Source organism: Protopterus annectens, chromosome 13.part0 (assembly GCF_019279795.1).
Source record: "Protopterus annectens isolate FY-2018-M chromosome 13.part0, PAN1.0, whole genome shotgun sequence".
In the NCBI taxonomy this organism is placed as follows: Eukaryota; Metazoa; Chordata; order Ceratodontiformes; family Protopteridae; genus Protopterus; species Protopterus annectens.
This window is the reverse complement of record NC_056747.1, coordinates 499,221,497-499,245,938: the sequence shown is the minus strand read 5'-3', so window position 1 is coordinate 499,245,938 and position 24,442 is coordinate 499,221,497. Positions and strand designations below refer to the sequence as shown.

The 24,442-nt window shown below is 36.3% G+C and overlaps 1 protein-coding gene and 1 pseudogene across 1 annotated transcript in view; both read left to right on the top strand.

The window, feature by feature from the left end:
• Positions 1-24,442, top strand: part of LOC122787923 (dynein beta chain, flagellar outer arm-like) — a 5,188,001-nt gene that overhangs the window by 5,009,514 nt on the left and 154,045 nt on the right. The gene's annotated exons all lie outside the window — the stretch shown is intronic.
• Positions 8,312-8,410, top strand: LOC122788485 (annotated as a pseudogene).

Here is a 24,442-nt window from a genome sequence, read left to right as displayed (position 1 = left end):
CTTAACCATAAAAAAAGTCTGAACCCCAGGAAAGTGTGACTGCATTAAATCAATCCTTTTTTGATGGCTTTTATTGGGAAAAGAAAACAAAAAGAAAAAATATATAGTTTCTTTTGTCTCTACTTCCATGGACAGAGAAGATTTGCTGAGATTTGCCAGGAAATGAGTTTTGCTTTTTCTGTGCCCATTTCCACTTCAGATAAAGAAAAACAAAATAGGTCCATTACTTTCATACAGTAGTTTTCAGTCAGAAGACTAAGGATTGGAGAGAGAAATTGGGATTCAGGACAGTCTTCTCAAGCTGACTATTATGATTCTAAGGAATGTGTGGCTTCAGATTTCTCCCCAGAAATTTGTCTTTTTCTCATACACTATGTAAAATAAAAGACAGTTATCATTTGCAGCAGAATGATATTCCTATTGTGCAGCGAATGCATTATGATTTGTTATGTTTGGAGATTCCTGAACGTGTAGCTCCCCCTCCTATTTTATCTATGGTGGAGAATGTTTTCCAACAAATTGTATTTTCCCTAATAGCCAAACTAATGCTCTTAAGAAGTCTAGTAGGTTATAAGTATCTCAGACAAACAAACGCTTGCTTTCTAATCTTAAAACAGACCCTGCAGTGATTTCCTTATTCAAAACTGCTTCTGCTAGACATATTCCTAATGCTAATCCTATTCCCTCTGACAAAAAAATGAGAAAGCTGTTGAAAAAAATGGGAAAACAAGTTTAGATTTCACCAATATAATGCTCAGAATTTAAATCTGCCAGCCTCATATGTTAAAGTGTTTTGTCTTTTGATAATGTGAACATGTTAAGTGATTCTGAATGCTTGATTTGTTTCTGCTTCCTGTGGAGTTAAGTATGCCTTGAACTGTTCTTATGATGCTGCTGATACCATCTACAGGAAGGCTGCACCTGACCATTCATGATAAGATTTGCTTCTTTATTTTTCCAAAGTTTCCCTAAATATCTTAAAACTGAAATTTTAAATTATCCCCTGGACAAGGAAGTCTTGTTTGTCCCTTCTGCAGCTGAGGTACTTAAGAGCTCTGATGAAAGGAGTGAATTCACTTACAGGGTGGCCCAAAATTTCAACCTTTTCTTTTAAGCCAAAAAAAAACTTTTCTTCCACCACACCTTACTTTTTCAAAAAACAAAAAAAACCCAGCTAACTGCCATCAAACAGGATTTTAAAAAGCAATGGTAAGGAGGCCCTAAAAAGAAAGGGAATGCCTCTCAAAATCGAGGACAGTCAAAACAGTTAGAATTACTTTTTCCCTCTTCAGCCCCCAACCCCCACCCTGGTACTCTCTTCTCTCTGATTTAAAGTTTTCCTTTGTGGCACAAGATTGTTTCAGATGAATAAGCTCTCAAGTCATTCAGCAGGGATACACTTGGCAACAAAGTCCCTTCCTCCCTCATTTCCAGGGGATTCCTCCTTGCCCAGCAAACCATTTATACCCGTTCCCAGAGTTATGAAACAAACCTTATCTCACGGAGTAATAGAATCAGTACCTGCTTGTCAGATGAGCTTCACAGATTTTATTTTCTAATGCCAAAGAAAGAAGGGATATGGAGGCCTGAAATAGACCTCTCCTTTCTCAATATTTCTCTCAAAAGTCCCAAAGTTCAGAATGCTATCCTTTCAGACCCTGTTACACCATATATCTTTACTAGCTTTAATGATAAAAGTAGATTTGAAAGATGTCTCTCTTCACATTTATGTTGGCAAACATTTCCTATATTATTTTAAGATTTTCTGTATCTGGCTGAGATTAACTGTGTTACCCTTTGAACTATTTACTGCTCAGTGGGTATTTACAAAGTGTTGGACTCCAGTAATTGCTTTTTGCAGACTTCAAGGCATTCACATTTTTACATAGCTGGATGAATGTCTTACATTTGCAGACTCTTTTCTGATTGTAGCAAATGTTCAGAATCTTCCACTCAGTCTGGGTTTTTAAGTAAGCTTATAGAAATCTTCTTTTATCCCATCTGACGTAATTGTTTTTCTGGAATGTTGATTCTGCAAAGGGAAAAGCCTTTCCTCTAGACAAAGCAGAGATGTTTCAAAAGTTCTTCCTACATTTTTCCAAGCAAAGTCAAGTATCCTTTAGGGAATTTCTCAGGAATCTGTGGTATATAGCTTTTATGTTTCTTATGATTCTCCTGGCCAGACTGCATGTGAGAAAAATCTAGTGGTATCTTATGTCTGTCTGGATTCAGCATTTACACCCTTTATCTTTTCAGATACCCATTCTCAGGATTGTAAGGAGGTAGGTTGCACTGGGGGGGGGGGGGTAGACTGGTTCCCTTGTGATCCAGGTCTCCCATTCTCCTTTCTGCATCCTCTTCAGTCTGTCACAAAGATGCTTCAGATGTAATGTAGGGAGTGGTTTCCAAAGGTGTGAAAGAGCAAGGTATGTTTCCCCCAGGGTTGAATGATTGTTTGTAATTGACCAATGGGATGTAAGGAGGAAGTATTTAACAGTTGGATGTTCCAGTGGCTCTTTACACTGACGAAGGCTTATGTAGCCAAAACCAGTACGTGAACCCTAAATAAATATTTCCCAGGAAGAAGGAGTGCTGTCTTGGTTTGTTGTTCATTGGATCTTTTAGCGGGACTGAGCACCCATTGACAATACTTGAACAACTTTTGGTGTTTCCTGGTAGCATTTGTTTTTGTTGTGCTGTTAGTCCTTCTTGGGATATTTATACAGCCTGTTATAAGTGAGCTTGTGCAGGCAGAGAGTTCACTTAATGTGACAGTAAATGGTGATGTCTGCTTATTTTGCCTAAACAATTAGAATGGCCACTGAATTTCAGTTGTGGTTTGTTGTTTTGTGAGTGAATACAGCAGTATCGGATTTTACTGGAGTGCAGTGTTTTTTTGAAGCACTATATATATATTGTGGTTTTTGCTTCAGTTTCAGATACGAGAGTCGTATGTGCTAGGAGGAACTCATCAAGTTATATGAGCCTACTGGACTTTATGTTTCAAGTTAAAACCACAATCTCTGGCATTCACATAATATTTTGGACTGTTTGGTGGATATATATTTTGACTGGCTGTTTATACCTTATTATTTTTTAAAATACTTTCATCAGGAGTATTGGTTTTTGGAGATATAGACTAGTCTGGTCTTCACTTGTTGCTGCCGTAGTGAGTGGTATATTCCATTTGAATCCTGAAATGTTGAACGAGATGATGATGACTATTATAAACAGTTGCAGTCAGTTTTTTGGAGGTTTTTAGGGCCTAACTTTTGTTAGGATGGCTAAGATGGATTTATTTCATCTACTGGAAGGCTTAACAGTGAATAAAGAAGATATGGGTGTATTTATAAGCTCGGCTTCCAGGCTACTGTTAAACATTCAGCTTCCTGCAGTGACTTGTTTGGACAAATTCATGTCAATGTGAAGACGTTACGAACAAATGTGTGGCATTTTCATCTTTTAAAGGCATATGAGACTAAAAATGTGTGCCCGAGAGGTCTTCAATTTGGTTGCAGCCATTTGTGAAGGGTATTGATGAGTTATTGCAAGGGTGGCAGGAGGCTCAGCAACAGGCTTCCATGATTTTTGTAAAACTGTTAATGAATTTTTATAGTAGGAAAATCACTGTTTTGGTTAACTGTTTAAAGGCATTATTTGTTGAAGTTAAAGAGTGTGAAGATCAAAAAAATGAATATAATAAACAAACTAAATTGCTTGTTAAAAAGTTAGCTACAGTTGAGAAGGAATGGAGAATGCACATGGTTAGAAAGTTTGAAATGGATTCAACAGACTATAAAAATGGTAAACAGTTTGATAGTAATAAGAAATTAGTTAAATTTGTGTCAAATAAGGAATGTGTTTCCTTGTTCAAACGTAAAAGGGGTAAATCTATTTTAAAAAAGACTTTCCCTGAGGTATCAGCTGAGGAATATTCCTCAGCGAATGATACAGATGGGCAAGTTTCTGTGTCTCCTGCAGCTAAAAGGAAATACGGGTTTACCCCTTTAGAACAATTAGAATGTGTGGAAGAAAACATAGACATAGGAACAGTCAATTTAGAGACAATTTTACAGCTGATATCCAAGTAAAAGTGTTGTAATGTTGAAACTGAGTTGTTAAGTAAAGGTTTAGGTTTTATTCATTGTTATTCGGTATCGGAAGATGTTTGTGCAAAAGATGTGGTTGCTTTTTGTCGCTTATTAAATTTTAGGTTATTCTTTGACAAAAGAAATGCAAAATATACAAATACTCAAACATTTAGATTTAAACCATCTAAATTTTCACCTCCCATGAATAAGTATGTGTCTAGTTTTCAGCAGAAGATTTTAAAGGACTTGCATTTTCATTATAGTGAGTCTTTTAAAATCTCCCATCCAAATTTGAATAAAATGAAGTGGTTAGCCCTTAAAAATTAGCTGAAAATAAGCAAATTGTGATTAACAAAGCTGATGGGTGGGGGGGGGGGTCAGGTGCTAGTATGGGATTGGGCTATGTATTTCGCGGAGGCTAATGCCCAATTATCTGATCAAAGGTTTTATCAAATAATGCATTTGGACCCAACCCCTAAGTTTAAGGTTGAGACTAATAACTTTTTGAAAGAGGCGTATGAGGAAGGCATTATTTCAAAGGATGTTTTGTATCAGTTGACAGTGACGGACCCCATTACGCAGTACATTTATATGTTACCTAAGATCCATAAAAATGCAAAAAGTCTACCAGGAAGAACAATTGTAGCTGGGAATGGTTCACTTACGGAACCTTTGTCTGAAATTTTTGTTATATTACTTGAAACCATTGTTGGGTTTTATAACATCTAGAATGATACGACAGAGTTTCTGTCTATTATTGGGGATATGCAGTTGGAGTCAGTATGGCTTATTTGCAGTTTGGATGTGAAAGCATTATATACCAAGCATTCCACATTGGGCTGAATTAATGGTACTACAGTATTAGTTAAATAGGGCATCTATATACTGTCCAGGTTTCATTACTTTTTTGTTATGTTTAACAGAACATGTATTGGTGAAAGATGCATTTTATTTTAAGGAAGAATGCTGTTTACAGTTAAATGGTACTGTTATGGGGGCATCTTTTGCACCCATTTATGCTGAACTTTTTATTGTGTTCATGGAGGAGCAAATAATTTATGATAATTCTCATAATATTTATTTGGAATCAATGGACATCTAGAGAACATTTTTGGATGACTGCTGGTTAGTCTGGATGTCTGATTCCGTCTGTCTACTGGAATTTCTACAATATTTGAATGAGAACACATGGGGAATACAATTTATGGTGCATCGTGACCCCAGAAAAATTATGTTCTTAGATGTATGGGTAGAGATTGAATTGGATGGGACACTTAAGAGCTGTGTCTTTAGGAACTTCCCTGAATATATACTTTATTACAGGCCAACAGTTATCATCCCCCACACATAGTTAAGAATATACCGAGAACTCAGTTTCTTAGATTAAAATGTATTTGTTCTTGTGATTCAGAATATGTTCAGGAATCTTAGGATTTGGTACGGAGATTTGTGTAAAGGGGATACAATAATACAGATGTCAGAAAAATATCCAGTTCCACGCAGGATGTAGATAGCTGTTATTAAGATACATAACAAAAAAGGTGGCTGACGGGCCTCTAAGATTGGTTATTGATTTTGGAAATAATACAATATTTTTTATGAATGTAGTGAAAAAATACTGGCACATATTGCTCTTGGATGATGGATTATATAATATCTTACCAGCTAGGGGATTGTTTCAATCATTATAAAAAGAACTTAGATACAAGTCCAATTATGGGTTAGTTGTCACTAGGAGGGTATCTGATAAAAGGATGCCAACCGTGTAGACAATGTAGCAACTGTAAATATATTTGTAAGTCTGAGAATTTTTCATCCTCCAATATTTCACAGTTTTTTTAATTTATGGATCTGGCAACTGTAATACAGATTGGGTGATATATTTAGCCACATGTAGTTGTTCATCATTTTATTTGTCAAATGTCCCTTCCTTTAAAATTTAGGATAACAGAACATTTAAGTAATATTAGATATAAAAAAAATCTTCTAATGCTCTATATAAACATACCTTGGAACATACTACAGCTAGGTTTCATTTTACTATCATTGATAAATTGGTTTTAAGAGAAATAATAAAGGTAGGTGGCATAAGTTGTTAGATCAAAAAGAAAAAAAGGTGGAATATAGTTAGGGGTTTTGTTTCCCTCAGGGTTGAATGATTGTTTGTAACTGACCAATGGGATTTAAGGCGAAAGTATTTAACAGTTGGATGTGCCAGTGGTTCTTTACACTGATGAAGACTTATGTAGCTGAAACCGGTATGTGAACACTAAATAAATATTTCCAAGAAAGAAGAAGTGCTGTCTTGGTTTGTTGTTCACGTGAAACAAACAGGTCAGAAAAAAATCACATAAACGTCAAGGAGATGGTGGCAGTAATAGATTCCTTGAAAGCCCTAATTCATCTGTGGTCTTCAGGACCTTTACAGGTTTTCACAACCAACACCATAGTGATGTGGCTTATAAACAGGAGGGTACAAGATCATATCCCCCTTTACAGACTTAATATATGATAGCCTGGAATGTCACAAGTCATCTCAGTGTGACTCTTTAGTCTTCATGCTTTCCATCAGAGTAATATATTGTAACAGACAAGCTAAGAAGGAGCAGGACAGGTCCTCATGAATGGAAAATTTACCCTGAGATCTTCCAAGTATTGATCCAATTTTTGGGGACACATATAATCCAGTTTGCCTCCTCTTGAACAGACGACTAAAGGCATTCTATTCCAGGATTGCTTGCAAGCAGGTCTGGAATACAGATGCCCTTTCATTCCCACAGGCAGGAATATTCCTGTATGGCTTTCCACCATTTCCACTGAGTTTTTCAAAAGCTTCAAAAGGACTCCCCATAGGCTATGGTGGCAAATTCATTTTGGCCAAAGCAACAGTGGTTCTCTCATTTTTTGTTTTTGTTTTTTTACTTTACTGAATTATCACTTGTGACATAGGCAAGTTTACATTCATATAAAAGTAATCAAACTATGTTAACATAACAAACATTATATTTCACATATATCGGTATATATCGTATAACCTTTTTATGCTGGACAAGGGCAGTTGCCACAGGCTTCCTCACAGAGTGGAACTATGCATAAAGGACAGGTTATTTGGTACATTACAACATGAAAACTATTCAACTGACTGCCTGGATGAAATAATTTTGGTACATTTTAGGCGCATTTTTTTGTCCAGCAGGTAATGAAGGAGGCTAAAACAAACTACTAATAGGAAATCATATGTGCAAGTGGGAAATATACTGCTAGTTAGAGCTGTTCCATGAACTATGACCCTGATTCTGGTTCTTGATAATTCATGTGTGCTACTGCCATCTGTCCTCTCTTACTCTTCTGTCTTCTCCTCAGATCTAGCATTTTATGAAAGGGGTTTTAAATGTACATCTGCTTAGAAAGCAGGTAGCTCCTGCATGGAATTTTAACTTTGTGCTTGAAAAGCTTACTATGTTTCCATTTAAACCAACTCATCTGATTGAAATGAGGTCCTTAAGATAAAAGACTGTTTTATTTATTGCTCTGACTTCTGCTGAGTGTATCTTAATTATAAGCTGTTATGGCGAATCAGTCCTACCTCATTTTCCACAAAGATAGGGTTTCTTTGAGAGGTAATCCTTCCATCATGTCTAAGATGGTCTCAGTGTTTACCACCAGCCAGTTTATACATTTTTGTGACTTTTTGTCTATCCCAAAAACAGGATTGAAAAACATTTTCATGTTTGGATGTCCACAGGCAGCTCAAATACTACATTGACAAAACTCAGTCCTTCAGAATAAGTGATCGTTTTTTTCTCACCTGTGAAGGTAAGAGGAAAAGACAGCCAGAGTCAAAGTAGATCATTTCTAGATAGCTGTCGACTGCCGTTTCTTTCTGCTATTCTCACCATAAGAAGCTACTTGCAGGCAGGGTTAGGTCACATTCCGCTAAGGCTTTGGCTTGTTTGATGACTTCGTAGATAGAGTGGACTCTAGACTTATTCTAGAGGTGGAAACCTGGTTCTCTGTACAAGCTATTAAAAAGTATTACAAACTAGATTCCTTTTCCAGGTCCAGAACAGGCTTTGCTAAGACCATTCTCTAGGGGTTCCTGGATTATTAATTTCTTTTTACTTCTTTTTTGGTTTTGAAACTATGGTAATCTGCAGAAATAGCTTAGGCTACTGCAATAGTGATCTAATGTTGGACATTGTACTGTTGTATAAGTAAACATGCAATAACAGCAGCATATATACTAAAATGGAAATGATAAAGAGATTAGCATAGACCATGCACAAGGATGACATGCAAATCAGTGAATCTTATGTTTTGGGGTTGGGGGTTGGTATAATTGTTAGAGTGTTTACCTCACAGACACAAGGTATAGGGTTTGATTCTCACTCCTGAAAGGGAAATTGGCTAGGCTTAAAATGGCCAACAAGGGCGGGTAACCAAGTAGCTACCTATGAATATATGACAGTATGCATTCTAATAGATTACCGTTGCAGCAGCTATACCCCCCTCCAGCTCCTGTTCTTTTGATTTTTTTTTGTATTGCAAGCATGTGGATGTATATATTCTTGTCCTTATAGATACCTTTGTGTTATGTTTCCTGGAATTCTTTTCATTTAAGGGCTCCTCATTGGGGCAGGAAAGATCTGAAGTTTTTCTTTGCTCTCACTTTATGTGAGGCTCTGCTTAAGTTCCTGCCAGTTAGAACATATGGAGGTATCTACTTCTCTGAAGTACAGGCTAACACAGAAGGCGTCTGGCTAACAAAGTTTGCAGATGACTGCAAACTAGGAGCCATAGCAAGTCCCCAAATGATGTGAACATCCTTCAGAAAGGCCTATCTGAGACAGATGCCTGGTGTCAGAGCCATGGCCTCGAGCTCAATGCCAAAAAGTGCAGTGTCACCCCCTTTAGTAAAAACTCTGTACCCATGAACTACCACATAGGCAGCAATCTACTTAACACCGAATGCGTGATAAGAGACCTTGGGACCCAGGTGGACAGTAGTCTCTCCTTTGATGGTTACATCGCCACAGTAGTCAGGAAGTCCTTCTACGTGGCACACCTCATCATAAAAGGGTTCTCGTCCAGGAAAAAAGAGGTCATCATTACCCTCTACTCATCACTCATTAGACCCATTATAGAGTACAACACCCTTTTGGAATGTACCTCACAAGACATCTGCAGCAGCTGGAAAGGCCACAGAAGAACCTCACAAAGAGGATTACTGGACTCAAACAAATGCCCTACACTGACCGCCTCAAAAAACTCCAGCTTTACTGTGTAGCATATCGCCTACTCAGAGGTGATCTCTGCCTAACATATAAAGCTATGTCAAACCCAGAGCTGTTGGACATGCTACACCTAAAGAAATCCCAATCCCTCTGAGCTACATGCTCTAGGGACCTAAACCTTGTCACCACAATAAACAGGATATGCTGGAGGGATAGATTCCTATCCCAGTGACTTCCCATACTCTGAAACAGGCTACCCATCTATGTCAAGCAAAGTTCTTCATTAGCACTCTTCAAGAAAAATCTTGATGAGTGGATGGGAAATAGGAAATGCACCCCAGGGATCACTTCTGTGTCTCTGCTCGACAGTGGCACAGGAAAATAACTTTCTTGGGTGGTGTAAGCCAGGGAACCTTGTTGGCTAGTCTTGCATAGGCCCTTGGGCCAATAGCCTAGTACCTACCTATGAAGTAGCCATCAAGCTATGAAAAGCAAGCTATTTGACAGAAGATGGGAACCAAAAAGTTTAGGATGATGCAAGAGGGATCTATTTGAGGGGTTCCTATCAGCAGACCGAAGACGCATGTTTTGCGTCTTTGGTCGAACTGACAAAACCGAAACTGCAAAATATTCGAAGCGGCATGTAAGCAAATTCTTTCCCTGGAAAAGAATTTGCTTGGCCTCTTCTGCACTTTGCCGTTTTTGGCACTGTAGTGCGGTCTTGGAGTTGGTATATTTATGTAGGGGGTGCAGGAGGCGAAGCCCCCCACTTAATCTCATGTTTTAATGTGCTTACTTTTTTTTTTTTTTTTTTGTTGAAACAGCGATTTTTTTTTCCCTTGGAAAAAAAATCACTGTTCTGACAGTTCGGTTTTGTAAGCTTTCGCTTACATGGGGTCGATTAATCACCGTTCACTTACCTAAGTATTCGGTGATCTAATATAGACCCTATTTGAGTGGGTCCCTATTAGCTGAATGAGTTTTTAGAAACTCAAAATTCTTATGGTCAAGACCATATGATCGAGTTTTTGAAAACTCAAAGCTTTTGAATGGAGTTTGCTGTACAGTGCGGATCGGGAAATTTACCCTTTTTCTCTCTGTAGTGCGATCTCAGAGTTGGTATAAATAATTTGCAGGGGGGTTGGGAGGGTAGCTTGCCCGTCTACAAAAATGAAAAAAAGGTAGATTTTTTTTTTTTGAGAGTTTTCAGAAATTCGATCATAATGTCTCAGTCATAGCATGTCTCATATGGGATTGAATCTTTCCATACCCTTTAGAACTATGAAGAGGTAGGAGCAGAAGCCTTGTTTTCATTTAGAAGTAGAACCATTTTGTACAGTTCTCTCAAGTGGAGTTTGGGTGTGCTCTAAGAGCTATGTAGAGAAGGTAGGGTTTCTCAGAAGAGCTCTCTGTGGTAAAGGACTTACAGTCTCAAAGAATGGTCAGCCAAGACCAGTTTATAAACCACTGGTCCTCTATGATTGCCCTGCAAGCCATTATGGACTTAGAGAAGCATTTTGTCTTCAGTCAGTCCTACAGAGTATTTAAGACTACTGTTAGTGGACCACTGGGTTGGCTATTATGGCTGTCTTAGCCGGCACCTTGTTGAAGACAAAATCAGCTAACATTTTAGGGCCTGCCTCAGTTTGCAAAGATACATACATTTTAGGGGTTGTCAGGTATAAAATAAGATGGTATCCTTACAAGGTGTCTTCGTCTGTCTTTCGGCTTTTCCCGGTTAGGGGTCGCCACAGCGGAACTCCAGTCCACTAATGATTGGCAGTAGATTTTTACGTGCTGGCTTGCCAGGCCTAACGCACAACCTTCAGTGAAGGAACGCCCTCCACGCATGTCGACACACAGAAGACGCTCTAACTGAGAATCGAACATGCAACGTCTAACTGTGAGGCGACAACACTACCGCAGCACCACCACTGATTCCATGCAGTAGTGTTAGTTTTTGCCATTCCAGATATTATCAGCATGGTACTTTACAGGCTGATGGAAGAGGAAATCCCTTCATAATGAGACATGTAAAATGGTGCATCAGAGCTCCTTCTTAATAGAGGAAATCTTCTGCCACACCAAACTATACAGGCATATTCCACAGCATACTTGCCATAGCATCAACACAGTCAAATGAGCTTTGAGCTATATCATAGCCCAATGCAAAAGCTGTAGCCAGGAATCCTGACAAACTCTTCATTGAGGCAGACTCTGAGAGATTCCAAAGGTTTTCCAGTGCCTGATCCATAAGGGAAGACTGCATCCTGATGAAGTGATATAGACAGATGATGGATTTGACATGCAACATGCAGAAAGGAACAGCTTCCTTCCCAGCCTGGCCAGTATTCTAGACGCCTTACCTGGCAAGGATGTAGTGACATGATATGTAGTTTAGAACACATGCTGTTTGAAACAGATGATATAGGAGTTTGCTGTTGGATGCCTGGCCAGGATCATACTCCATAGATCTTAGAGCTTATATAGGACATCTGCCTTCTTGGGACTAGATGAAGAGATTTCATGTGCTTTCAGACTGTGAGTATGTTGTCCTTAATGACAGAGTACAGAGTGAGGTAAGGATAACCAAGGCTGCCTCTCATTCTCCTCTATCAAATACTTGCTTGGACATTTCTTTGCAGAAGGAATGGGATCCATGAGCCTCATTAAAATGGCATTTTTTTCCCAAATGGGGGTGACCATCTGGTTTCTAGGGAAATGTGTTTAATTATTCCTACATGTCTCTGAAAACTTGACCTCTGAATCATTAGATTGCTACAATGAAGAAGAAGAAGAGTTAAACCTCATCTATCCTCAGCTACAGATAGGATGTGCACCTAACCATCCAGAGAGCTTTAATTTGGTTATGTGATGAACATGCATCAGGTGCCAGGTGATAGAGCAGTTGCACATGTGTTATACAGGCTGGGGGCAAAATAATGGCTACACTGAGGCTGTCATTGACCCTGTTCTCTAAGGATGTTCAACTGTACCCATGGGAACAGGTTGAGCAAAACTCATACAGTTACCTGATATGAAGGATATAGGCATAAGAATATGAGAGGATCTGCTAATCTTTCCCATCAAGCCCTGCTCTATTCAGAAGGCACCTGTGAATAAGAGCCGTTAGTCCTGACTGTGGCCACTGATTTCTTGCCAGGGTCACTTGTGACTATTTTGTAGGATCAGGCATGTCATCAGCATGTTCTAGCCATTGAACCAGATGATAGAGTGTGCTAAATGTTTAAGATGCATCCACCAAGATGACTGTAAGGGTGGTACTTTCCTTGCAACCTTATTGTGTGCTGAAGCAGAAGATTAATTCAAACTTAAGCCATGAGATACCAAAGGACTTTAAGGCCGTACTGGGCACAGGGTTGCTTTCAGACATGTGTGATTGAAGTCTGCCTTCTACATTATTTCACCTGGTGATGGTAGTCTGTGTAGACATGAAGTTGTGTAAGTCACCTTTCTGCTAGCCTCCATACTGAGTACTCTTATTCACTGCCATTCTGTGAGGAGCAACGTAGGCCAAAGTGGTTGGATTGAATTATTGGAACTTATGGCTATGTATCTTACCATGCTTCTCTCACAAGCAGTATAGAAAATGATGTATTGACCTTTGGTCATGATTTAATGGCCACTTGAATATTTTGTTGGCATAACTACTTTAGACTTAAAATGAAGGAATTTATTTTATTTTTTTCTCACAAAGTACACCATAGGTTAATAGGTTCATAGGTAGGTACTAGGCTATCGGCCCTGGCATGGCGCCTATACAAGCCCAGCCCAAAAGGTACCCTGGCTTTTGCCACCCACGAAAATTATTTTCCTGTGCCACTGTCGAGCAGAGCTTCAGAGGTGATCCCTGGGGTGAATTTCCTATTTCCCATCCACTCATCAAGATTTTTCTTGAAGACTGCTAATGAGGAACTTTGATATAGATAGGTAGTTTATTCCAGAGTATGGAAAGTCCCTGGGACAGGAATCTATCCCTCCAGCATGTTCTGTTTATTGTGGTGACAAGGTTTAGGTCCCTAGAGCATGTAGCTTGGAGGGATTGGGATTTCTTTAAGTGGAGCATGTCCAACAGCTCTGGGTTTGACATAGCTTTGTATGTTAGGCAGATACCACCTCTGAGTAGGCGCTATGCGACGGAGTAAAGCTGGAGTTTTTTGAGATGGTCTGCGTAGGGCATCTGTTTGAGGCTGGTAATCCTCTTTGTGAGGTATTTCTGCGGCCTTTCCAGTTGTTGTAGATGTCTTGTGAGGTACATACCAAAAGGGGCGTTGTGCTCTATAATGGGTCTAATGAGTGATAAGTAGAGGAGAACAATGACCTCTTTTTTTTTGGATGAGAAACCTTTTGTGATGAGGTGTGCCACATAGAAGGATTTCCTGACTACTGTGGCGATGTGATTATCAAAGGAGATATTACCGTCCACCTGTGTCCCAAGGTCTCTTATCACACTTTCGATGTTAAGTATACTACAGCCTATGTTGTAGTTCATGGGTACAGAGTTTTTACCAAAGAGGATGACAATGCACTTTTTGGCATTGAGCTTGAGGCCATGGCTTTAATACCAGGCATCTGTCTCAGTGAGGCCCTTTTGTAGGATGTCCACATCGTTAGGAGTTTTGATTAGGGCTTCTAGTTTGCAGTCATCTTGAATTAAAATTTGAACTGTGTGAGATAGACCTGCTGCTTTAATGCGGTGCATGACACAATGATGTGACTCAGATGATAAAACACATGCCCCCAAAATATAAGAGCTTCAGAGAAAAAAGGTCATATTCAAAAATAAAGGGCAGATATCCCAATCAAAGACTCAAAAGATGGGTTTACTGATATCAGATCTATGAAGCTGTTTGAAAAACACTCACACAAAGCACATAGCTTAAAAAAACAGAAACAGGATCATTAACAATTCTCACCCCGATATGTGGCTGGCTTTGCAGTATGGTATGAGAACAGAAAAGCTTCATTAGCTAGGATGTGGCTGATATGTTAATAAGACTGAGAGGATTCAGCATTCATCTTCAAAGTGTAGAGTCAACTGATATTCCTTCAGAGAAAATCTACCTAAGTTCAAGAGGAACTATCCTTCAAAATCTTATTTTGCCCACAGGCAGCCTAGATAGACTGCTATAAGTAAGAGGGTATCTAAGGGTTTCTGTTCTAAGATAAACACACTCAGAGTTCTAGAAGCCCAAAGAAAACTGCAAATAAAAGAGGCAATTTGTTAAGAGCATTTTTACTCTTAGTGGAAAAAATTTTACATTTTGTTAATAATTGCAATGAAGTTCCCTATGATGAAAATGGGAGACAGAAACAGACACAGAGACAGGAGTATGAAACAAGGGTTTTATTTAGAGATACATGAAGTGTAAATTGCTGTAGGACAGCAGCAGAGCTGGAGATTAAAATGCAATTTCCCTTATTGGAATAAAATATATATGACTGTCCTGACTTGATATGTGGAAGCTTGTGAATTTGTAACATAATTAATTTATTACAAAGACAAAGTGGGAAGAATAAATAAGGGCTCCAGTCATATTTCTTAGTAGTGAATGGAGAGGTATTTTTAAAGTAAGGAATTGCGGGTGTAATATTTTCCTTTCTCAGTTTTTGGGGCCTTGTGTTAATGTTTAATCATCTGTCCAACACCAAATTCTAGTACTACCCCTCAGTTTGGAAGCTGAAAGTGAAATGGAGAACAGCATTAGCATGGCACTATTCACTGGATGGGACCGGCCAGATAAGATGGAAATAGGAGTGGGGAGCAGCCTCCTGCAGATGGAGTGGAGCTGGTCCCTGCAACATCATCCTCTGAATCCAGTAGGTCTTTTTTTTGGCATCACCACTCTAGCATGCCAACATTGCATTAGGTTTGTTGGGTAATGAAGTGTGTTGTCTGAGAAAGTGACCAGCCTGGATCCTTCGACAAACATGGCTACTTGTCCATCTAGCAATTATTCCAAGAAATGGCCTCAATTGGAGTTTAAATAATCTTGCCACATCACCATGAACATATCAACCCAGGATAGCCACACCCATGCTCTCACCAGCTATTTATATTATATATATATATATATATATATATATATATATATATGTATATATATATATATATATATATCTATATATATATATATATATATATATATATATATATATATATATATAAAATTATACATTATATGTGAGTGCTAAAACAGTAATGAAGGCTTCATTCCTTTATGCTGTAGACTGGCTGGATATAATATTTTTTCAGTTTGCTTCTTAAAGTAAGTTGCAGAGGGTGCATTGAATCCCTTGGTAAATTTGGAAAAGGAAGGAGTAGTAAAATATCTAAGCAATCCATTGAATCAGCCTCCCTCTTTCATCATACCTTTTAATGAACTCTGAAGCAGAAGGTCTAAAGAATAGTTCTCTATCCAAGGGGGAATTCAAAATTTCATTTAGTGGGTAGTCCCATGAGAAGCAGAAGAGACCAAGTTATACAAGTAGATTTCTCACCACAAGAGGAAACAGATTTCAAAATATCCTTCCTATTCTCATAAGTGGCAAGCATAATTTTCAACATAGTGTTGCAGAAGAATACAGTTTTCCCAAACAGTTCTTAATGTCTTAGCTCAATATATCTGGACACAACTAAAAAATGAGGGATAAGGCCCAGAAACAGGGACAGATTTTAAATATTGCTCTTATAAACTTAGAAAGGTTCTAGAACAAGTGTTATGTTAGCAAGCATTTTTCAGAAGGATATGAATTCTGAAACTCAAAGGTATATCATTATTTAGTGACTTCAGTCCCTAGTGATTTGCCAGAAACTCAGACATTTTATAATGAACAGACCAAAAGTACAAGACCAAAATCCAGACATTTTGCAAAAATCCTGACAGTTGAGAAGTATGTTCCCAAATTTTGAAAAAAAGCTTTCCACCCTTGTCAGAAGGAGAGGGATTTGTATTAATCAAATGCTTAACAGCAGCTGTATTCACTAAAGCAATAGTTTCTGGGTCAGATCTGGGAAGAGTGCACAAAAAATTAAAAGACTGAGTCACTTTATGTAATTTAACTGCTTTTTTTGTGGTAGTCAGGAAGTTTATAGGCTGTGACAAAAACATCCTCCAAAGTAGACAGAAGAGGAGGAATAGAAGTAGGATCTGGGAATTCCATTTGCAACAAATCATAATATTTTATGAGAGTGTGAGATACATCACTGTTTTCCCACTTAAATAACTGATTCATTCTGTATATAGTTCCAAAGAAAGAGAATCCTTCAAAGATACTGGTGAAAGCCACACTCTCCTCAGAATCTGAATCAGAACTATGTGACAATAACACCTAATCTGTCCCTTAACAATCATTTTTGAGGTTCAGTTTTTTGAATCTCTTCAGAAAATGAAGAGACCCTGTTTCTTTTATCAGAAACTACAGAAGATGGGGCGGAGCCTGGATGGCCAACTGAGAGCAGTGCATTTTGAGAGCTCCATAAACTAGTATATTAATATAGGAACATTTTATTATTTTCAAGTTTAAAATGTCAGAAATCTATAGATAAACTACTAAACTACACAAAATATCAATTTTGGTGGAGATATACAAACATTTTCCTGTCACATAACTTGGAGATATATTGAGTCACTGAATATGAACGACTCAAGTAATTCTCATCCAGACGCTGCTTTGAAAAAAATAACTGCAATTGATGAATACCTTACAGAAACTATCTTTGAAGATGGAGGCTTTAAAAATGACTTAGAAAGCCTCAAATCAAATTCTCAAAAACAGACTGATGCTCTTAAGGAGCTATTACAGCAACACCGTACAAAAATAACAAATGTAGAGACTTCTCTAAATGACATTGAAGGGAGACTCAAAAAGAAAGAATTCCAAAAAGAATTTCTGCTTAAACAGAATAACAAAATAAATGACTTAGAAAACAGGGAAAGGAGAAAGAACATAAGGATCTTTGGAGTGCCTGAAAACACTGAAGGAGAAGACGTTATTTCATTCTTAACCTGGATTCCTGAATTTTTAGACTTGAAAGAGGGACTTCCATTTGGAATTGAAAGGGCACATAGAGCACTGACAAAAATCTGCTTCTAACTCAACAAATACTCCACCTAGATCCATAGTTATAAAATTCCTTTCATTGCTGGACAAGGAATTAATATTAAAATCTGCTTGGAGAAAATAACCCTTAAAATACAATCAAAGCCTGATAAGGTTTGACAGTGATTATTCTTCCAGAATACTAGAACAAAGGAAAAAAGTCTGGCCAATAATAAAACTATTGAAACAAAACAACATTATAGGTTCATAGGTTCATACTAGGCTATCTGTCCTAGGGCATTTATAAGCCTAGCCAGAGTGTGTTTGGCTTTCGTCACCCATTTTAAATTAATTTTGCTATGCCCTTTTTCGAGGTTAGTATACTGTGGTTCTGTCTAACAGTGACACAGAAGTGATACTCGGGGTAAACCTACGATCTCCCATCCACTCATCAAGATTCCTCTTGAAGAGAGTCAGTGAGGGACTCTGCCTAACCTAGACTGGGATTTTATTCCAGAGTGAAGGGAGCATTAAAGCACAGCTGGCCTTTCCAGCCAAGATAAAAATAATGTTTGCCAATGAGATGAGAACCTTTAATGACTTAGAAAAAGCTACTATATTAATCAAAAACAATGTTGTGTCTAGCCCAGAAGAAATGGAATGGATGTCCCCTACTCTTAAAAGAATAAAATAAATAAATCCTTGGGCTGATGCTAGAAAGAAGAAACAAATAAACTGATTCCAAGATAGCTGTCCCAAAAAAAAAAAACTCTTACAACTACATCTCTCAAAGTATCAACTGATATGGTACATTACTTGGCATCTGTTTTTATTTAAAAAAAGAAGGGTTTCTTAAACAACTGAGAAACAGTAATGATTTATTGAGAATGTTCAGAGTCCAATAATTCTTCACAAACAAAGGTAGGTCAAGATGGGTTACTATGTACATTATATATAAGCCAAACAAAGCAACATATAATACAAACATAAACGTTTCTGTCCCCCTACTTTAACTCAGTGAATACTTATCTTGTTCATTTTCATTGATTTTACTTATAATAATTTAAGTAGTTAGTTAACTAATTCAACAAGGTACCATTCGTCAGAGTTCAGACTCAAATGTAACAAATTAACATCATGTATAATAGCAGTAACAGTAGAGTGTTTTGAAAAAAAATGCTGTCATGGAGACTAATGCCTTCTTCAGTTAAAGTATGATTTAGAAATGTCATGTATATCCTGGTTAAATAATAGTAGCAAGATCATAGTACAAATTTTATCATTATTCTGTCTAAATATAGTTAATAACAGTTATGGCAGGTATCACAGCTATGAGTGCTGTTTGGTCAATCCTGATATGGTGGGAGTAGATGCAGCTGTGTCTGACAGCTAGTACAAATGTCATTGTTATTCTGTCTAAACATAGTTAATATCAGTTATGGCAGGTATCATAGCTTCGAGTCCTGTTTGATCAGTCCTGATATGGTGTGTGTGGATGCAGCCTTGTCTGGCAGCTAGTACAAATGTCATTGTTATTCTGTCTAAATATAGTTAATATCAATCATGGCAGGTATCATAGGTTCGAGTGCTGTTTGATTAAGCCTGACATGGTGTGTGAGGATGCAGCTGTGTCTAGCAGCTGTTGTATGTTGTTGTTTTCGTCTCCGGGAAGCTGTGGGTTGCGGCTTGTGATTGAGATTTACTGATGCTTGTGTATTAGGAAGAGACATTTGGTATTTTAGCCTGGATCCAGGGGAAGGGGGTAGATAAAACTGTGATTTGGGATATTTTGGCAGAGAATAGTTTGTTTATATAACTGCTGAGTGAGAGGTGAGAAGGCTAGCATTATGTGTTATCGCTTGTTGTGGTGGCTTGTTGGGAGGTTTTTTTTTTTTTTTATCTGTTTGCTCTCCATTCTTTTCCTGGCTGCTGCCTCACTGAAAGGGAGGAAATTTAGGCTTGAAGTTGCAGTGAAGTAAAGCTGTGCTTCAGGTGCATCGCAAGCCTCTGGTATGCAGTAGACAGACATACTAACAGAAACAGATGCTCCCCGGTTGCTATGGTAACAGAGACAGAATGATGATAATCCTTAATGGCTCTCAGGAGCCTCTGAGATGATTCTCAGCAATGAAGTCTTTGGTTTAAAAAAAAATGTATGTATGTATGTATATATATATATATAGTTAAGGGGCTATTTTAAACCGCATGTATTCATATTGATGGTCTCCCAACACTTCGTTTAGCTCTTTTGATTCTTGATAAAACAAAAAAAAAAAAAAAAACCGCAATTTTATATTTAAAATGTATTTTGGTCCAAACACATTAAGGACATACATAAGAGTGAAAGTCTGAGTTATTGTGAAAGACAAAGAACACTTGGTCTTGTGCAGTACCCTTTGCAGTGTTCTGGAAGGTGAGCTTTCTCGGACATATTGGGCATATGGGGATAGCTGATTCTAGGGGTGTTTGGGGTTGCTGGAAAGTGCTAGAGAGTCATCAGATTTCCTTTGTGGAAATATCTGTGAGAATGGGAGGTGTGTTGAGTGGTTCACTGGCAGAGTGGCCACTGAATGCAATAGGCTGGTAAAATGGAACAGGACTAATACTGGTGTGGATATTTTAAGAACAGCCTGGAAACATACCACATGAACTAGTGAATGGTATTCTGGCAAAACTGGATGGGCATTGTTGCCCATGCTTGAAGTACTGATATGTGTGTATGTAAGGATGGAAATATACTTATAACAAATAAGAAACAAGAAGGGACTCATAATTTAAAGTCTATGGACTGTATAAACATGCTTGGAATGAGCTAATAATAAGCATAAGCATTACAGCTTGTGGTCTCTCAAATAACTAAACAACAGCAAAAAAAAAAAAAACACAATAGTTATGTAATGTATGATTTTAGTAAATCTAGACATAAAATATATAATCATCATATAAGATGAAGCAGTCTGCTAAATTTAGATATTAAGGACAGGATTTAATAACATGGTCTTGTGTATAATAACACTACTGTTTTAACTTGTCATAAATGGCATACACTACATTGAACATCAAGGGGAAGCATGATGATTTTCTTATATAAGTAAATATGCATAACAAGTGATGTAATTGCTTTGACTTGAATTGTAGTTTTTGTAAACCATCTTGACCTTAAGCGGTTACCAAGGTAACTAATGTTTATATATGACATCAAACTGACAAAGTTGTTCAAGAGAAACAATAGAAGCCTGAACTTGAAATGTCACAGAATGTAACAAATAGTATTAAACTGCTAATAGACACTCATCTTAATAACATGGGCTTGTGTATAATACCACTACTGTTTTAACTTGTCATAAATGACATACACAATATTGAACATCAAGGGTAAACATGATAATGATAATTTTCTCATATAAGTAAATATGCATAACAAGTCATATAATTGCTTTAACTTGAATTGTGGTTTTGTAACCCATCTTGAACAAATAGTATTAAATTGACAATAAAGTTTAACCTTTGCTGAATATACAAAACAGAATGTTGCCATTTAAATCTAAAAACGTTCAGTATATGCCATAAAATGGCAGTTTATGAATATGGAAAGGGAACTTGTAATCATTAATCGCAATAAGTGAATTTGTTGTTTTTAACCTATAATTTCACTCATTTTATAAGAAATTACAGATATGAACATCCTTATGCATGGGAAATGGGGGGAAGAGGGATGCACTGATAATTAAAATGCACCAACATTCATCAATGTTCACATAAAACAAACCTGATGCTTTAAGTAAGTTAGCAACACACAAAGTAATTACTTAAATGCTGGCAAACAATGAAATATAACTTCTGTTATATCCAGTAAAATACATTGTATTATAAACATTAGGTATAAATATTACCATCTATTTATATTAAGCAATACATTATGAAAGACTTCATCAATAAGAGTGAATATGTTAAATAACTATGCTATAATTTTTTATTGAAGATTTTTATATGATACATCCTACTTTACTATGATTGAATTGCTTGTCATTTATCTTTCAGGTAAATATTAGTTACTTATACAATAAGTAGACATTTATATTGTATTAGAATTCTGTCTAATCTACAATAGCACTATAGTAATGTCTTTTGGTATTTCCCGGTTAGGGTTCGCCACAGAGGAACTCTAGTCCGCTAATAATTGGCAGTGAATTTTAACAGTGCCGAGTTTCCAGCCCGATACCCAACCTTCAAGGAAGGCACACCCATTCACACATGCACCTACCTGCATGTCTTTCACGTCATTTGACCATGGGGACGACATGCAAACTCCACACAGAAGGCGCTCCAGCCAAGAATCGAATGGGAGAACCTCTTGCTGTGAGGTGACAATGCTAACCGCTGCACCACCATGGCCATAACCTACAATAGTACTATATCTGTTCAAAATAATATAAATATTGCTTATTCCTATTACAAATATTCTCCATAAGATTCAATTTATGGAGCCCAGATGTTCTGGATTGTCAAGGTATGACATATAATCTGATGGACTTAGGTTTATCTATCAGATTAGGAATTATTTTCATTCCATGGCTAGGGCAGATCTTAGTTTTGTTAACATTTATTAATTTAAACATTTATTTCACAAAAACATTTTTAGTATGCCTGACCAAAACATTACTTTATTGGTAAACACTCAAAGTATGAAACTGATAATTTCCTTTAAAAGCTCAAACATATACTTTATAGTTATCAGAGGAAAATGTTTAATAGTCACAATAAAACAAAAAATAGTCTAAATAACCTAAGATGGATTTAACTTTATTATCTTTAAATACAAATGGCATAAACAATCCTAGAAAAAGATCAAATCTACTGAAATATTTAAAACTGAACAAATCACAAATTGTCTTCCTTCAAGAAACTCATTTCAAAACAAATGACAATTACAAATGGAATCCTAAGAAATATATTATGATATTGGCACAATCCACTTATAAGACAAAGACAAAAGGAGTAACAATTTTATGGAAAACAAATGAGATTAACCCAGAAATCATTTATAAGTATGAAGATAAAGAAGGCCTTATGGCATTAGTAATAGTTAAATATAATAACAGAATATTCACCCTAGTCAATCTATACTGGTTCCCAGGCATTGGAACGGGAACTGTTAAAAAAACACTTAGATTTCATTTCCAATAATTATAAAGGCAACTTAATACTAGGAGGAGATTTTAACTGTATATTTGATATTTCTGAAACTACAAATAAAAGACTGCTGCGTACATCTGCTGTATCAAAAGCTTTAAACAGGTGGGTAGAATTATTTCATCTTGTAAATTCTTTCAAATGTAAAGAAGATACATTTTTGTTTTTTTTTTTCCCGTCAAGATCACAGATTTGGTACCCAAACTAGAATAGATAAAATATTTGCTACCCATGACTTACACTCTAAAATCATTAATTTCTCAATCACTCCCTGCCCCTTTTCAGACCACAATTCATTGATTCTAAAACTTCAAAATTGGTACAAACCATTAATCTTTATCTCCAGAATTCCAGCATATATAACTAAAGTTAAAGAGTTAAAACCCTGGTTATTATCTGAATTAAAATTCTTTTTAGATATTAATAACACCACAGAGATAAATAAAATAATGATATGGGACTCTTTAAAAGGTTACATATATGGTAAAACCCTAACTTGGTATATAAAAAAAACAGAGAACGGGATTCTGAATTATTATATCTACAATCCAAACTTTTGTCAGTAAAAGCTGAAAAAAATCAAAATAATTTGGAGATGAAAAAGAAAGTAGAAGTATTAAATAATAAATACAATGGAATTATAATACATAAAACTAGTTTAGCTTTTGAAAAACTAAAAATTAATACCTTGGCCACTTCTCCCAAATATCTACATAATGTATCCACAAGAATCAAAATACAATCAAAAGTTAATAACATTAAAAGTATCCTCCATGAAAAGAAAGGGAAAATGTCTCAGATATAGGTGACATTCTTGATGCCTATAGAAATCCCTATATGGAAGATTTCCAAAAAGAAAATATACATATCGATCAATTAAATCTAGATGAAAAATGTTTTAATATAAAAAAACAGACAAATTAAAACTAGATCTGCAAGCACCCATATCCTACAAAGAAATTACAGATAAAATAATAAATCCCCAGGTATAGATGGCATAATTATGGAAATATATAAACTTTTTCCTTCAAAGATACTATCCCTCTTCCATAAACTCTATTAGAAATTCAGTCACAAGCTTTAATACTACCCTCTTGGAGATATTCCATAATCACACCAATCATAAAGGAAAACAAATCCCCAAACCTCTGTACCTCATATAGACCTATACCATTATCAAATAATGACTATAAGATATTTATGACAATATTAACTAACAGAATGAAAATATCACTATCCAAAACAATAAATAATGATCAGACTGGAGTTATATATCATAGACGCACACAACAATATTAAAAGGATAATTTCTCTTATAGATAATATTAATAAAGAAAATAGAGAAGCACTCATAATTGGCTTAGATATAGAGAAAGCCTTTGATTCCCTAAATTGGGACTATTTATTCAAAATCCTAATGCTATTTGAATTTCCTGCATCCTTTGTTTATCTCCAAAAGAATGTATAAATATATATATATATATATATATATATATATATATATATATATATATATATATAGTTATATATATATATATATATATATATATATATATATATATATATATATATATATATATATATATATATATATATATATATATATATATATATATATATATATATATATATATATATATATATATATAGTTATAGTTTATATATATATATATATATATATATATATACATATATATATATATATATATATATATATATATATATATATATATATATATTATACATATATATATATATATATATATATGGTTCCCTATCAGAAGCCTGAAACACTATAAGCCTGAAAATCAAAATCCTGAAAACTAAAGCCTGAAAATTCAAAATCCCGAAAACCCAAAA